This window comes from Miscanthus floridulus, chromosome 18 (assembly GCF_019320115.1).
Source record: "Miscanthus floridulus cultivar M001 chromosome 18, ASM1932011v1, whole genome shotgun sequence".
NCBI classification, from domain to species: Eukaryota; Viridiplantae; Streptophyta; class Magnoliopsida; order Poales; family Poaceae; genus Miscanthus; species Miscanthus floridulus.
Window position 1 is genome coordinate 112,657,687 of NC_089597.1, and position 16,434 is coordinate 112,674,120.

At 41.5% G+C, this 16,434-nt stretch overlaps 1 non-coding gene across 1 annotated transcript; it reads left to right on the plus strand.

Annotated features, from left to right (window-relative positions):
* The first annotated feature begins 11,058 nt into the window (after positions 1-11,058).
* Positions 11,059-11,167, plus strand: LOC136524968 (small nucleolar RNA R71). The gene has a single exon (XR_010776311.1). It is a non-coding gene; the product is annotated as a small nucleolar RNA R71 (small nucleolar RNA).
* Positions 11,168-16,434: the final 5,267 nt, after the last annotated feature.

The following is a 16,434-nucleotide window of genomic DNA, read 5'->3' on the forward strand; positions in this document are numbered from 1 at the left end:
TCTTCTAGAGCTTGTGAAGAACTTCTTCTTGCCATCGAACTTGATGCCACTCTTGTTTAGCTTCTTTAGCATCTTGGTGGCTTTCTTCACCATGAGAGCAAGATTTTCATCTTCATCTTCTTCATCACTTGAGCTCTCATACTCAAGTCTTACTTTGCCCTTGTCTTGGCTAGCTTTGAATGCTAAGTCTTTCTCTTTCTTCTTGGTAGAGGATGAGCCATCTTGTGGCATGATGTGCATGTACATCTCATGAACATTGATCTTTCCCAAGATTTGTGTCGGTGTAGCGGTGGAAAGATCACCTTGGTGTAGCATGATCACAATGTGCCCATATTTGTCAATGGGGAGGACACTCAAGATCTTTCTCACAACATCGGATGGTGACATTTGAGTAAGTCCAAGCCCACTAACTTCCTCTACAAGAACATTTAAACATGAGTACATCTCATTAGCACATTCTTTGGGAAGCATCTCAAATGAATTTAGCTTTTTAATCACAAGATGATAGCATTCCTCATGCTCACTCTTGGTTCCCTCATGGAGCGCACAAACGTCCGACCATAGTGCATGGGTGTCTTTGTGGTTCCTTACGCGGTTGAACACATCTTTGCAAAGGCCTCTAAAGATGGTGTTTCGAGTCTTTGCATTCTATTTTTCATAATTAACCTCATCGCCTTGTAAGTTAGTAGCATCCCGAGGTTTTAGGAAGCCTTGTGAGGCAGCTCTAAGAATACCAACGTCTAGAGCTTCTAAGTACGCCTCCATGCGGATTTTCCAATATGGAAAGTCATCTCCCTCAAAGATAGGAGGAGGTCCATCCCCGTGAGACATTTTGCTCTAAGCGGTTAAGCTTAAAAACGTGAGCATGAGGCTCTGATACCAATTGAAAGGATCAAGATGCCCAAGAGGGGGGGGAGGTGAATTGGGCTAATTCTAAATTTTTTTGCAATAATTAAATCCTACGGTTAGCCCAATTAATCCCTTGTGCCTAGAAAAGTGTTTCTACTCCTCTAACACACAATGGACTTGCAACCTATGTTCCAAACTTACTCTAGCATGGCAATTATATGAATGTAAAGACAAGTATTGAATTGCTCAAAGTAAATGCTCAAAGTAAATAGAGAAAGAGGAATGCGGCGATGTTTTGCCGAGGTATCGAAGAGTCGCCACTCCCCACTAGTCCTCCTTGGAGCACACGTGTAAGGGTGTAGCTCCCCCTTGATCTGTGCAAGAATCAAGTGCTCTCTATGGGTTGATTCTTCGACACTCCGTCGCGGTGAATCACCCAAAGCCGCTCACACCTTGAGTTGGGTCACCCACAAGCTCCGTCGGGTGATCACCAAGCTCCCAATCACCACCAAGCCATCTAGGTGATGGCGATCACCAAGAGTAACAAGCACAGACTCTCACTTGACCACGCGAAGCCTAATGAGAACGGTGGATGCACACTTTGATACTCTTGATTCACTAATGAGGCTACTCTCTTGGATTCATGAATCTCAATCACCTCACTAGGACCTTGCTCTTCTTGGCACTCACAAACGTGTTTCTCAGCTGTTGGAATGAGCAAAAGTAACTCCACACATGAGTGGAGCTTCTATTTATAAGGCAGCCTAAAAAACAAACTGTTATGAGCTTCTGTGGGGTGACCGGACGCTCCGGTCATGTTGACCGAACGCTCCGGTCAGTTCAACCCACATTCTAGTGATAAAGTATTGACTGGACGCTGGCAGGGTCCTATCACCACTGACCGGATGCGTCCGGTCGCATTAAACCCTCACTAGAACCTTACTGTACTCGACCGGACGCTGAACCCCCAGGGTCCGGTCAGCACTGATCGAACGCGTCCGGTCATAGATTCCCTTCTCTAGAACCTTACTGGAGTCGATCGGACGCTAGACATCAGCGTCCGATCATTTGACCTCTCCAGCATCCGGTCGCACCGAACACAATTTCCCTAATCAAATGAACTGACCGGACCCTGTAGCCAGTGTCCGGTTGCACCGGAGCCAGCGTCTGGTCAGCATTTGACCCTCCATTCACTTTCAACTCTCGATCATATGTGAATGAAGTTTGCTCCAATAGATCTTAGGCATATTGAGGAGCTACCTAGTGCTAGTTTTAACAAGTGTGCACCACACCTAACTCACTAGACTCACCTAGGTTAAGCTACCCGTCCATACCCCCCTTAATAGTACGGCTAAAGGAAAAACAAAGTCCTAAACTACTCTAAGTGTCTCTCCAACTCCAATCGACACTTAGAACTAGTCATCCTTAACCTTGTCGTCCATCCTTTGAAAACCGAAACAATTTCCATCGTAGGGGCATGACAACCTTGATTGCCTAATTGATCTCCATTACCATGACCTAACTTATTTGTCTCTACAAAACACATGTTAGTTATAGTAATTTTGTATTGTCATTAATCACCAAAACCCAACAAAGGGGCCTAGATGCTTTCACCGGCCAAAGATTGGCACATCGTGGTATTTTTTTTGCCCCATGATGATGTCACGGGCGTCTAACCCATGACTCTCATTAGCTGTCGTGCCGTGACCTCCCCCCACCACCCCACGCCCCATCGTCGGCCATGCCGCGTGCCCATACCAGTCACTTGCACCGCTGACCCCGCCATGGCTACTGGGCGCATGTGCCGTGGCGTCTTAGGTCTTCCCCGGCCGAGCCAAGGGCACCCACGAGCACGGCAGGTGTTGGTGGTGCTCGCGCGTCGGGGCTCGCCGCCGGCTCCCACCCCAACGGACGGAATCGATCAGCCCAGCTTTCCCCTTCCCTATGTTGTGTATGTATGTTTCAAATGTTTTAGATGTTTCAGATATATGTTGTAATTGTTTTATTTTGATGTTGCAAAAGTAGATCGATGGATGTTGCATATGTATATGTTATAAGTATTTTAGAGGTACTACAAGAGTTTGTTGAGATGTTTCGTCTACCAGCGGCTAGGACAAGCAAAGGATTTCGGTGCTATCAAATTGCAAGGCCGAAACTGGCATCTTCTGGCAGTGGCTAGATCGAAGCTGACTCCTTTTCCTTATCGTATGAGTACAAAATACGGTGTGCGATCACCGTCCTGTGCTGTGCTCGACAAACCAAAAGAAGCGCTAGTGGGCAACTATGAACCCGCCACTATGGCAGAGCTTACAGGTGCTAGCAACCTATTTCTAGATAGCATAGGATTAGGTCTCTTCAGTTAGAGTCCATCGGTTGCATGTGTGCCTTCTATTAGCGGCCACATGTGCGCTACTCATCCCTGTATTGATCCTACTTCTAGGCAACTTAGGATTGCTTGGCCAGCAGTGATTCTGCATCATGTATATGTACCGCACACTATCAAATAAATGAATTGAGCGTTCTCTCCAATTGATCTTCTCTTACATGGTATCTATCGCTTTCTGATTCACACCTTCCGCTGCTCCTACTCCTCGCCATGGTGAGCCTGACTGACTCTAGTTCCTCTTCATCGGTGGCCACCAACCTGTTCGCATGCCCAACGACCCTGGACCACCTCCCGCCTCTACCCTCGTGTTGCTAGGAGCTCTATCGATATTCTTTTCATCAAACCTTTTGAGCAGATGAACCTTGATAGGAGAACATTGGAGCCAGCCAGAAGCTCACTATTTGGTTTCGGTGGGAAAACGATAGGTGCCTTAGGGAAAAATACAATCCCAGTCTCTTCCGCAGAAGGCGAGAAGGTCCGCATAGAGATGATAACATTCAACATAGTCAACATGGATTACCCATACACCACCATCTTCAGCAGGGGAATCCTAAACAAGTTCAAAATGGTGATAAAACAAAGCTACTTGTGCATGAAGATGCCATCACCATTCAGGATAATTACAGTGCATGGAGAGCAAGCTGTGTCAAGCTGAATAGGATGCAAATTGATCCCTAGTTATAGCCTCGTAAATGAAGTAGCAAAGAAGCCGCTTAACAAAGAAGCAGACATCAAAGAAACAGCAGAGCCAAGGGTAGAGGCAGCCAAAGACACCCTAAAAACTCCCTTGTCTGCCCTAGTACCCGAGAAGTGTGTACATGTGGGCTCCTACCGCAGAGGATGAAAAGAACGGTCTAGTGGCTTTTCTTCATGAGAATCAGGATGTATTTGCCTGGTCCGCAAATGACTTGTAGGGTGTCAGTCATGAACTAGCGCAGCACAACTTGAACGTCATGAAAGGAGCAAAACCGTAGAAGCAGAAATTGAGAAAAACGTCCACGAAAAGAGCAGAAGCGGCAAAAGCCGAAGTGCAAAGACTACTCGACGTCGGTGTCATCAGACCGTTATAGTACCCAAAATGGTTAGCTAATGTTGTAATGGTCAAAAAGAAGAACGGAAAGTGGCGAATGTGTGTAGATTTCACTGATCTAAACAAGTGTTGCCCAAAGGATCCATATCCGCTCCCAAGAATTGACAAGTTGGTCGATATTACCGCTGGGTGCGAAGTATTGAGTCTGTTAGATTGCTTCTCGGGGTATCACCAAATCTGGTTGAACCCGGACGACGAAGAGAAAACAAGCTTCAGCACTCTAGGAGGAACTTATTGTTATCGGTGGATGACTGAGGGACTGTGAAATGTAGGCCCCACCTTTTCTAGATTGGCAGATGGAGTCTTCGACAAATAGAAATGTAAAAACCTGGTAGCAGAGTGTTGGTATTTATTAACTTGTCACTTGTTTTAGTAGCCACCTATTAATTACCTACATCTCCTAACATTACTGTACTAGGTTGTCATCCCTAGTGATGGTGCCAGAGATGCTTGTTGGTACTGCCTAGTATCACTACTAGAATGATACTAAGTAGTTCTTTATCATATTATGTGACTAGAAAGAATATATATATGTATGAAAAGGATATGCAAGCGCACAAATAATTATACCATTATAGCACTTCATCCGATAGTATTCTAGGTATTGTTATTTATATTTTTACCTCAGGGAAGGTCTAGTATGGACATGTATTGATAACTTATACTATTGATGGAGAAGTAAACCATAACCAATATTCTACTCATAACAGGGGTAAGTCATAGGATAAGAGATGAAAAGTATTGATCAATGATGATGATAAATCACTCAGAGTACTCCTTTCTATGGCATTAGCATGACTAGGTAGAATATTAGAGGAATAATTCCTAAGTCATTCTTAATTACAAGTCAAAACATACATTGATTAGTGCAATTATACCTAGTAATCATGCCTAAGATGATCTTTATATCTACACATAAGGGATATTACTAAGGAAGATTAAGAACATAGCTTGTCTTCCTTCGTAACTAGATCCTACTTGTATACCTATATTCGAGGAGTAGACTACAAATGACTCAATGAGAATGTCACATCCATGATCTACCACATGGCCAAGAATATAGGGTGTATTCATAGGTAAACAATGTATAAGCACCACGCTTACACAATGTTGACCACTCACCCCATGTGCTTTGGAGCGAGCACTTTGTGAACTTATGCATAAACATAATGATAAACTGGCTATACTAAGTATATAATCAAAGTAGACGACGAACATTATAACAAAGAACATGAATAAGAGGAATACTAATATTATCATAACAATTGTAGCAAGAATATAAAAATAATGGAGATACAAAAGAGAGGGGGTATAAGGATTATACCAAACCACACTCTTGACATGATCGGGAATCCAAGCGAAGCCTGCTTGCCTCCCTCTAGACCTAACCTAACTAGCTATGCCCTAGAATATGGTGGAGCTCTAAGGATGATTAGGGTTTCTGTCTTCTCAAATGACTTGATGCCTTAGGGCGGTGGCAGGGGCTGGTATATATAGCCCAAAGCATCAAACGTGAGCCCTTAGATCAAACAGACTTAAGGAACAACGTAGATGCAACCTAGGAGGCAGTGGAGAATCGATATTGCAACACGGAGATCGATAGGTGGGGCCCAAGGGCTGGGGCAGCCTATAGGTGGGGCCAGCTGGCCCCGCCTAGCAGCCTCTGCCTTGGTGTGGTCAGGTCGTCTGGGCCCCACCTGGTAGCCTCTACCTCTCTACCTTGGCGTGGTGTCCTCTGGTGTTCTCTAGAACCTTCTAGTGTTCGTTTCACATCAGATAAGTGCAATTAAATCTGACATGTAGGTCCACCTTGATGGTTTTCTAGTTAAACCCTGTAGAAAATACAGATTCACCAAAACTCATGGAATTTATTAGTTTAAACCCCTAGACCTTTGTTGGTGATCATATTTATGCCCTTATGCATATTATATTGATGGTTTATAATGGTTGTTAACTACCATCAACAAGCTCCCCCAAGCTTAACCTCTGGTAGTCCCTTAGCAAAATTAAAGTTAGCAAAAATTGGATTAGGAGTTTTGAAAACATCGAAGCAACTCCTTAAAAGTACACATGCTTTCAAACAAGAATTCTTCTCTGGATTAGAATAAACCGATCTGACTTTCAAACTTACCCATATTACCTTCAACTATGGGGCTCCTTAGCCTTCACTTAGGTCTTGAGCAATCGACAGACAGAACGATCAAGTCAAGCACTATGTCTCTATTTCTTTGCTCAACCATTATTTCGGAGTTTTTGTAAGTTTTCAAAATAAAACTCAGAGCTTCCATTGTATGTCATTCTCAAGTCTCTCAATATATGTGGTATTTGTGGATCCTTACCAAGGCAATAGTGATGCTATGTCTTTTTGTTCCTATAACTAAGGCTTATATAGAGCTCATAGGAGTGAAAAAGCATGAAAGAGTATACTTGCACTACATATATTGTAAAGTTAAACCTTGGATCCAAAAAGAGTTGAGTCATACAATCAAATCAAGATGTGCATATGTGTGAATGTATGGTGGCTAACCTAATTATACTATGCTCCTTGAAAACTTATCACTTTTTCTAGAATTTGGAAATATAACCTTGCAAGAAAACATGGGCTATCTTATTCGGCAACATATCATGTGCAAACCAACTAACCTGTGCAAACTTGGAAACTACCAATTAGGACCACTGGATGCTAATCCAATGGATGAGGTGAGGGGGCTTAAGTGCAAAAAAAAGGACGGTGGGTGTGGGGCTTAAGCGCAAAAAAATCCCACCTCTCACCACATTCATTGAATCAGCATCTAGTGGTCCTGATTGATAGTTTCCAAGTTTGCATAAGTTAGTTGGTTTGCACCTGATACGTTGCCATTTTATTCATCTCTTTCTTTCTTCTCTTTTTTTAGACAGGCATTTGAGTACCCATTATTTTAGATATCTTGGACACTTGTCCATTTTTTTAATACTCTCTCTTTTTTTATGAATAACTTTTACATAACCCAATGCTTCTTTTTCTGTAACAGAACTTTTGAAAGATAGCAACAAGAACTTTGGAGCATTTATTTGGGGATATCCTATAGGGTATATTTTTGGTGTTCACTCCTAGTGTAGGAGTAAAATATTTTTGAGTGGATCTAAGTAGAATGACATGTTTTTGCGCCTACCCTCAGTGTAGGAGTAGTGCATATGTGGGTGGTGTGTATGTCATCTTGATTTTAAGAGCATGACAAACCTCTGATAAGGGTCAACAAAGCTTTACTAAACTCAATGCAAAAGCAAGCAACATATATCAGTAGAAGTTTTCCTAGTCTAAATATCATTTATGTCTTTGGTAGGAATTCAAGCTTTGTCAAATAAAGAATTCATCATGAAGCATTTTTATTTTTTTCAAAAGATAAATCTCTGGAACTCTAGTATCACTTGGAACAAGATAAACAATAGCTTAGACCTTCTCATATCATATCCGTTAATTACCTAGACGTAGATCAAGCATATGCTACCCACAAGTTTCAAGTTCAGAGTAAATTCTTATATCAAAATAGTCTTATCCAAAACTCGAAAGAATTCAAGGCTAAAAACTAGGTACTTGAAAGGAATTATGATAGTACAACTATTCATCATTTCCATTATAAGAGATTACCTTCAGAGTCCTTTTATTTATTTAGTTTTTTCTCTTTTTCTTTTTTTAAGAAAAATCAAACTAGAAAGAAAATTAAACACACTTTTTATTTTATTTTCAAGTCTTAAGATCACACCTTATAATATATATATAACTGGCTAAGATAAATTTTTATTTTGTTTTAGTTTGTTGTGCATCTTTTTATTTCTTTAGCTAATATAAAGCAAACTTACTAATAGTAAAACTAAAGAAAGGAAATATTTAGCTAGATACATGGGGGATGCTCCTCCCCCAAGCTGGATGTTGCCGTGGTCAATTGTTGGATGTTGATTTATCTTTCTCAGAGCGTGTTTGTCGGCGTATGTCCTTCTCATCCATGAGTGGAGTGAGATAGAGACAATCAAGTGAACTTGCTCTTGATCATATGAATCATCCTGCAAAATACTCCAACAAGAACAAACTCGTGGTTCGATTAAGATAAGGGGTTAGCGGTCAGCCATTCAGAGATTTGTTCCTGTGGGTTTAGATATATTTTCTAATGGTAGAATTTTAACAGGATGTCTATCTAATATTTTTGGATTTTCTATTTTTTATATGCAAGAAAGAAAATATGTAGGCATAGTATATATATTATTTTTATGCCACCACGGTGAATATTCTTTGGGCTTGTAACACCATGAAAATTATTCACATGGAGCTTAAGGATGCAATAATATTTTTATTTTATTTTCTTATGTGATGATGATCTAAAGTAATAAAACTTTTTATTTTTTTATATGCAGAAAATGAAATATAACTAAATGTATGCATATATTTTTTAACTAAAGCAATGCTAATGTAGAAAAGTGCATATGCTAAAGTAAAAACAATTCGTGCAATGCTGAAAATAAATATGGATAACTACCGATATTAACTCACGCGTGAGTGTTCGGATTTTTAAGTCCTCTAGATAAGACTTTACTCTAGTCTTATTCATTCTTCGGGTGCATCATCCGATCTCGGTGATGGAGACCCTGATGGTTGCACCTCTTGTGATTCTAATGATGTCAACTTCTCCTTCCACACCTGCTTGGTCGGTGGACCTGACTTAGGCAGTGTAGGTTACTTTTTCACAAATTCTTCAGGTTGTTCATCTTCCTCCCATTCATTCCACAGGGATTGGTTCCCTTGATGTCGGGATGATCGACGTCTCCACCTGGAGCGGTTCTTCTTCAGCTGCTCATAAATAGTATACCTATTGAAATAACAACATACCTTTTCTCTAGGGAATTGGAAGTGGACTTGTCCAGATTTGATGTAGATGATTGCGTTGGTGGTGTTGAGGAACGGTCTCCCTAGGATGATGGGTGTATCATCTTCTTCTTCTCCCATGTCCAAAACCATGAAGTCAGCAGGGGCAAAGTGGTCATGTATTCTTACCATAACGGATGATGGGTGTATCATCTTCTTCTTCTCCCATGTCCAAAACCATGAAGTCAGCAGGGGCAAAGTGGTCATGTATTCTTACCATAACGTCCATTGCTATTCCTTCCGAGAATCGGATTGATTGGTCCACCATCTACAACTTCATATATGTAGGGTACAAGGGTTTGTTACCAAATAAATATTCATATGTTATCTTGGACACTATGTTGACACCCGATCTAATGTCGTAGAAGGTCTTGTGGAAGATTCTTTGTCCAATGGTACACTCGATCGTCGGTACACTCGGATCATCCTTCTTGGCAAGGAATGGTGAAGTGAGGAGGTGGTCGTACTCTGATCGAAGTGTGTTGATCATGTTGATTGATTCTTCTTATGGCTACCTGACCTTGTTCTTCCTTTTTCTTCTATTGTTCTTCTTCTTAGTCAATGTTGTCTCTTTAGACGGGTACGACGTCTGTGGTTGTCTAGGAGATTACAGGATACAATTCTTGAAACAAAACTTCTCTTTCTTGTCCTTAATTGTGAAGCAGATCTTTGCACTGTCCGCGTAGATGATGGCCTTTGCGGTGCTTAGGAAAGGTTGGCCCAAGATGATGGGTGCCCTTTCATCTTCACCTGTTTCCAAAACCACAAAGTCCACGGGAACATATGATTGTCCCACTCATATAATGGTGTCTTCAAGAACACCCTTAGGGTAGTAGAGTGACTGATCTGCAAGCTGCAAACACATATTTATGTACAACAAAGGATCTCCTAGTATTTTCTCATAAATTACCTTAGGCATGATGTTGACACTCGCTCCGAAGTCACATACAACTTCCTAGAAGATGTGAGGTCCAAAGGCGATGGGGATAATAGGCCTCCCTAGATCGCTCTTCTTTTTTCTCAAGGTATAATCTATACACCTTTCCATCGATGGCTCCATGTAGTAGTAAGCTGCATTGTGAATATTAATAAGATTTGTAGTTTCTAGATCTTTCGGTTGCCCCAGAATCTTACCTTTGTCAGACGGAGGAACAACAGCCTCCAGCTGAGTTATTTGTGATTCTATCATTTTATTAAAGCTATGCTAGTTCTTAATGGTAGAAGCAAAGCTATCCATTCTATTACTTATATTTTCTAGAATTTTATCATTGGTAGCTACCTTTTTAGATAATCCTTCCATGAGTCTAGATTGGCTAGCAATTAATTCTCTCAAGGGCGGTTGATTGAAGTTATTATAATTGTTACCTTGAGGGTTATCTTGGTAGTTGCTTTGGTAGTTCGGCCCCTGTTGCTGGTTCCGTCCTTAATTTTGTTGAGGATGATAGTTGTTGTTGTTGATGTAGTTCACATCCTCATGAATTTCAGAACAGTTGTTCCCTGAATGCCTAGTGTTTTCACACTCTTCACATGTCATGTGGGAATCATGTGTGCATGACTTCTTTCTTCTCATTAGCTCGGTCTTCGAGCTTCTTTATCAGTAGGTCCATCTTGGCAGACAACATGTCTACCTCCTTGAGTTAATGCATACCTCCACCCCTCTTGTGGGTCTGAACTCGTTCTTCATTCCAACCTTGGTTGGAGGCCATCTTCTCCACGAGACCTATCGCAGCTGGAAGTGTGAGTGACAGGAAAGCACCTCTAGCAGCAACATCCATAGTCTCATGGGTACAGTTGGTTAACCCATGGTAGAAGGCCTGCATGAGTAACCAATTTTCCATCCCATGATCGGGACATTCTGCAATGTAGTCTTGAAAGCATTCCCATGCCTTAGGGATAGATTCTTCATGTTGTTGCTAAAAACTTGAAATTCTCCCACACAGAGCATTGGTCTTTCCCATGGGAAAGAACTTGGCTAGGAAGGCAGTGGAGCAGTTATCTCATATAGTATTACTATCTTTGTTGGCATAGAATCACTGCTTCACCTTCCCCATGAGTGAGAATGGGAAGAGGCGAAGTGGTATGGTGTCCTTGGTTACTCCTTTGATGGTAAAAGTGCTATAGATCTCTAGCAAGTGTTGGAGATGTGCACTTGTGTCTTCATGTGCCTTTCCACAAAACTAGCTAGCTTTCACCATGTTGATGAGAGCTGGCTTGAGTTCGAATCCATTGTCTCCAACAATGACATTAGGTCTAGAACGGATGTTGGTAGTGGCTGAAGCAGAGAATTCACAAAGAGTCTTGCCAGCCATGGCTTCAAATTTAGGTGTTAACCTTCGCCTTATCTGGTTGTCTTCCGATTATGAAGTTGGGACTTTCTTGAGTTTGGCTCTAGTTCTCCTAATTAATGCTTCGAGATCTTCAACGTAGTTTGTCGGAAGGTTAAAACCGATAATACATTTATTAACTTGTCACTTATTTTAGTAGCCACCTATTAATTACCTACATCTCCTAACATTACTTTACTAGGTTGTCAACCCTAGTGATGGTGCCAGAGATGCTTGTTGGTACTGCCTAGTATCACTACTAGAATGATACTAAGTAGTTCTTTATCATTTTATGTGACTAGAAAGAATATATATATATATATATATATATATATATATATGTATGAAAAGGATCTGCAAGTGCATAGATAATTATACCATTGTAGCACTTCACCCAAGAGTATTCCAAGTATCGTTATTTATATTTTTACCATAGGAAAGGTCTAGCATGGACATGTATTGATAACTTATACTATTGATGGAGAAGTAAACCACAACCAATATTCTACTCAAAACAGAGGTAAGTCATAGGATAAGAGATATGAAAAGTATTTGAAAGCATCTAGGCCCCTAGTTGGGTTTCGGTGATTAATGACAATACGAGATTACTATGACTAACGTATATTTTGTAGATGCAATTAAGTTAGGTCATGGTAATGGCAATTGATTGGGCAATCATGGTTGTCATGCCCCTATGATGAAAATCATTTTGGTTTTCAAAGGATAGACGACAAGGTTAAGGATGAACTAGTTCTAAGTGTCGTTTGGTGTTGAAGAGACACTTAGAGTAGTTTAGGACTTTGTTTTTCCTTTGGCCATCCTATTAAGGGGGGTATGGATGGGTAGCTTGACCTAGGTGCGTCTAGTGGGTTAGGTGTGGTGCACACTTGTCAAATTTAGCACTAGGTAGCTCCTAAAAAGCCCTTAGATTAATTGGAGCAAACTTCATTCACATATGATTGCGAGTTGGAAGTGGGCTAAGGGTAGGATTTAATTATTGCAAAGAATTTTAGAATTAGCCCAATTCACCCCCCCCCCCTCTTGGGCATCTTGATCCTTTCAATTGGTATCAAAGCCATGTGCTAACGTATTTAGACTTAACCGCATAGAGAAAGATGTCTCACGGGGATGGACCTCCTCCTATCTTTGAGGGGGATGATTTTCCTTATTGGAAAATCTGCATGGAGGCATATTTAGAAGCTCTAGATGTTAGAATACTTAGAGCCACCTCACAAGGATTCCCAAAACCTTGGGATCCCACGCACCTTCAAGGCGATGAAGTAAACTATGAGAAATGGAATGCAAAGGCTCGGAACACCATCTTTAGAGGCCTTTGCAAAGATGTGTTTAACCGGGTGAGGAACCACAAGGATGCCCATGCACTATGGTCGGACATTTGTGCGCTCCATGAGGGAACTAAGAGCAAGCATGAGGAACGCTATCATCTCATAATGAAAAAGCTTAATTCTTTTGAGACGCTTCCTAAAGAGAGTACTAATGAAATGTACTCACACTTGAATGTTCTTGTAGAGGAAGTCAATAGGCTTAGACTCACTCAAATGCAACCATCTGATGTTGTAAGAAAAATCTTGAGTGTCCTCCCCATTGATAAAATGGGCATATTGTGACCGTGCTTCATCAAGGTGATCTTTACACCGCTACTCCGACTCAAATCTTGGGAAAGATCAATGCTAATGAGATGTATATGCACATCACACCACAAGATGACTCATCCTCTACCAAGAAGAAAGACAAAGACTTAGCATTCAAGGCTAGCCAAGAGAAGGGCAAAGCAAGACTTGAGTATGAGAGCTCAAGTGATGATGAAGTTGATGATGCAAGTCTTGCTCTCATGGTGAGAAGAACTGCCAAGATGCTAAAGAAGCTCAACAAGAGTGGCATCAAGTTCGATGGCAAGAAAAAAAAGTTCTTCACTAGCTCTAGAAGGAAGCCAATCTCCGAGATGGATTGCTACAATTGTGGAGAACTTTGTCATCTAGCACATCAATGCACCAAGCTCAAGAAAGACAAGTACAAGAACAAGTACACGGACAAGAAAGATGACTCAAGTAATGAAGAAGAAGATGCGAAGAAGAAAAACAAGCCATACAAGAAGAAGGATGGCAAGAAGAAGGAATTCCACAAGAAAAAGAAAAGTGGGAAGGCATACATCATCGGTGATTGGCTCACGGACATTGATTCATCAAGTTGCTCATCCGATGATGATAGTGATAATGAGAAGGTGGCCACCATTGTGATTGACTCTTCATCATCTTCACCGACACCACTGCTACCATCCTCTACACACCTATGCCATATGGCCAAGGGTGATCGAAAGGTATCAAATGATGATGATAGTAGTGGTGATGAACATGCTAGTAATGATGATAGCGATAGTGATGATGATGAATATGAATCACCTTCTTATGATGATCTTGTTAAATTGCTAAATCAATACACTAAGATCATTAGAAAGACTAGAGCTAAGAATGACAAGCTAGAAGCTAAGAATGATTCTCTTTTAGCTAAATGTGACATAGCGGAAAATGCTAGTGTTGAGCTTAGAGAAGCAAATGATGCTATGTTATCCAAACTCAAGGAGCTCAAATCTTCTAAGAAAGAGCTTAAAGAAAAACATGATAAACTTGAGAGGATACATAATGAGCTCATCACTAGCCACAATATGCTAAAAGAAGAATATACAACTCTCAAGATAAATCATGATAATCTTGTTATTGCTCAAGAATTTTTATCCAATAAGCCACATGATGCTACTAACGATGCTGTTAAGATTGATATAGCTACATCATGTGATGATTTAATTGTTGAGAGCATTGAGCAAGGATCTAGTGGCAAAGGCAAGCAAGTGGTTGAAACCAACAACTATGATGAGTATGTCAAGCTCAAGCATGATAATGAAAAGCTCAAGAAAGATCTTGAAGAGCTCAAAACCACCAACACTATAGTGCTAGAAACTCTTGATCATGGTGGTGATTTGATTCTTGAGAATGAGAAGCTCAAAGAAGAGAACAAGAAGCTCAAGGAAGAGAAAAATAATGATGCACTCAAGGAAGAGAACAAGAAGCTTAAGTTGGAGAAAGAGTATCTCAAGATTGGATTGAGCAAGTTCACAAGAGGCCTGACATCATTTTTAGTGTGTGTATGTGTGCTAGATTTCAAGCTAATCCTAAGGAAACTCATTTGATTGTTGTTAAAAGAATCCTTAAGTATCTTAAGCACACACCAAGCATTGGCATTTGGTATCCCAAAGGAGCTATATTTGAATTAGTTGGCTATTCCGATTCGGATTATGCCGGTTGCAAAGTTGACACATCCAGTGGGTGTCATTTGCTTGGAAGATCACTTGTGTCTTGGTCCTCCAAGAAGCAAAATAGTGTGGCTTTATCCACCGTGAAGCAGAATACATTGCCACGGGTGCTTGTTGTGCACAAATACTTTATATGAAACAAACTTTGCTAGACTATGGTGTAGTTCTAGAAAAAGTACCTCTTTTGTGTGACAATGAGAGTGCGGTAAAACTTGCTAATAATCTGGCTCAACACTCTTGCACCAAGCACATAGATATCTGCCATCACTTTCTTAGAGATCATGTTGCTAAGAATGATATATCATTAGAAGGTGTAAGGACCAAGGATCAATTGGTAGATATCTTTACTAAACCGCTAGATGAGGCAATATTTTGTTGGTTGAGGAATGAGCTCAATGTGCTTGATTTTAGCAACTTCACTAGAAAATGAGCTTGTGTTGTCCCTTGCATTGCATTGTAATATACAACACATTTAATCTTTGGTAATGCATTTAGGGCTTGTCTAACATGGTTAAGATAACCGCCGAAAAGCGTGTGAAGAAGATTAACCTTGGATCAAACTTGATAAGCATCTAGAATTACTTTCAAGTATTGCATTGCATATGCATGAATGTTGCTTTGTCGTTTCTCTTCAATCACCCTTTTATTGCCTATTTTCTTAAAAAGAATTATAGCCTAAGGAAAATATTTTGAAAAATCTGAGGGTTTGAGAGAGGTCACTCACACCAGTCCCAATTGGTGTTTATTTGGGTCTTATTGAAGTTGGGACTTTATTGGGAATAGGCAGCACGAAGGAACTTTGAAGAATTGCTGAAAAGGAGTGACTGGATGCTGGACCAGACTCTACTCCCTGCGTCCGGTTAGTTTATAGGTGGTGAACCATTGCTACAAAGGAGTGACTGGATGCTGGAACAGTGTTCTCCCTGCGTCTGGTCAGAAGGTGATCCTGCATTCGGTCAAGCAAAGAAGACGAAGACAGGATCGACCAGACTCTGGCTGTGTCCTGTCAGTTGGGATCGGACGCGTCCGGTCGTGGCTCTAGGGGATTTGGACCTCTCTGGAGTCGATCGAACTCTGGGTGGCAGCATCCGGTCCTCCGGTCAATAGAAATTGTGCGGGATTCAAACTCTTATCCGTTTCATTTTCTATTCCGTCGGGGGCCACCATATAACGACGCGCCGTGACCTAATCTGCATCCACCCACACAGTCATCGCCATTCCTGAGCTGAGCCACTGAGCCGCATTGCTCCACGCCTTCGCATCCAGCACCACCATGCCTGAGCTACTCACGTGCTCTCACCTCTACTCCGCTGCCGCACCGCCACTCCCGTGATGTCCATGCCCATGCCACCGTAGCACACCCACGCCGCCGCCTATGCCTCACCTACAACAACAGCACTGCCGTGCTCTTTCCCGAACTCACGCCAGTGCCTCCCCTGCCACATTGCTTCACATGCCAGTGCCCACATCGCCTCTCCACGGCCGATCTAGTGCTACATTGCCTCGCTGAAATCCCAACCCTAGCCGATCTGGTGGTTCCCTGAATTGTTCTTCTTCTCG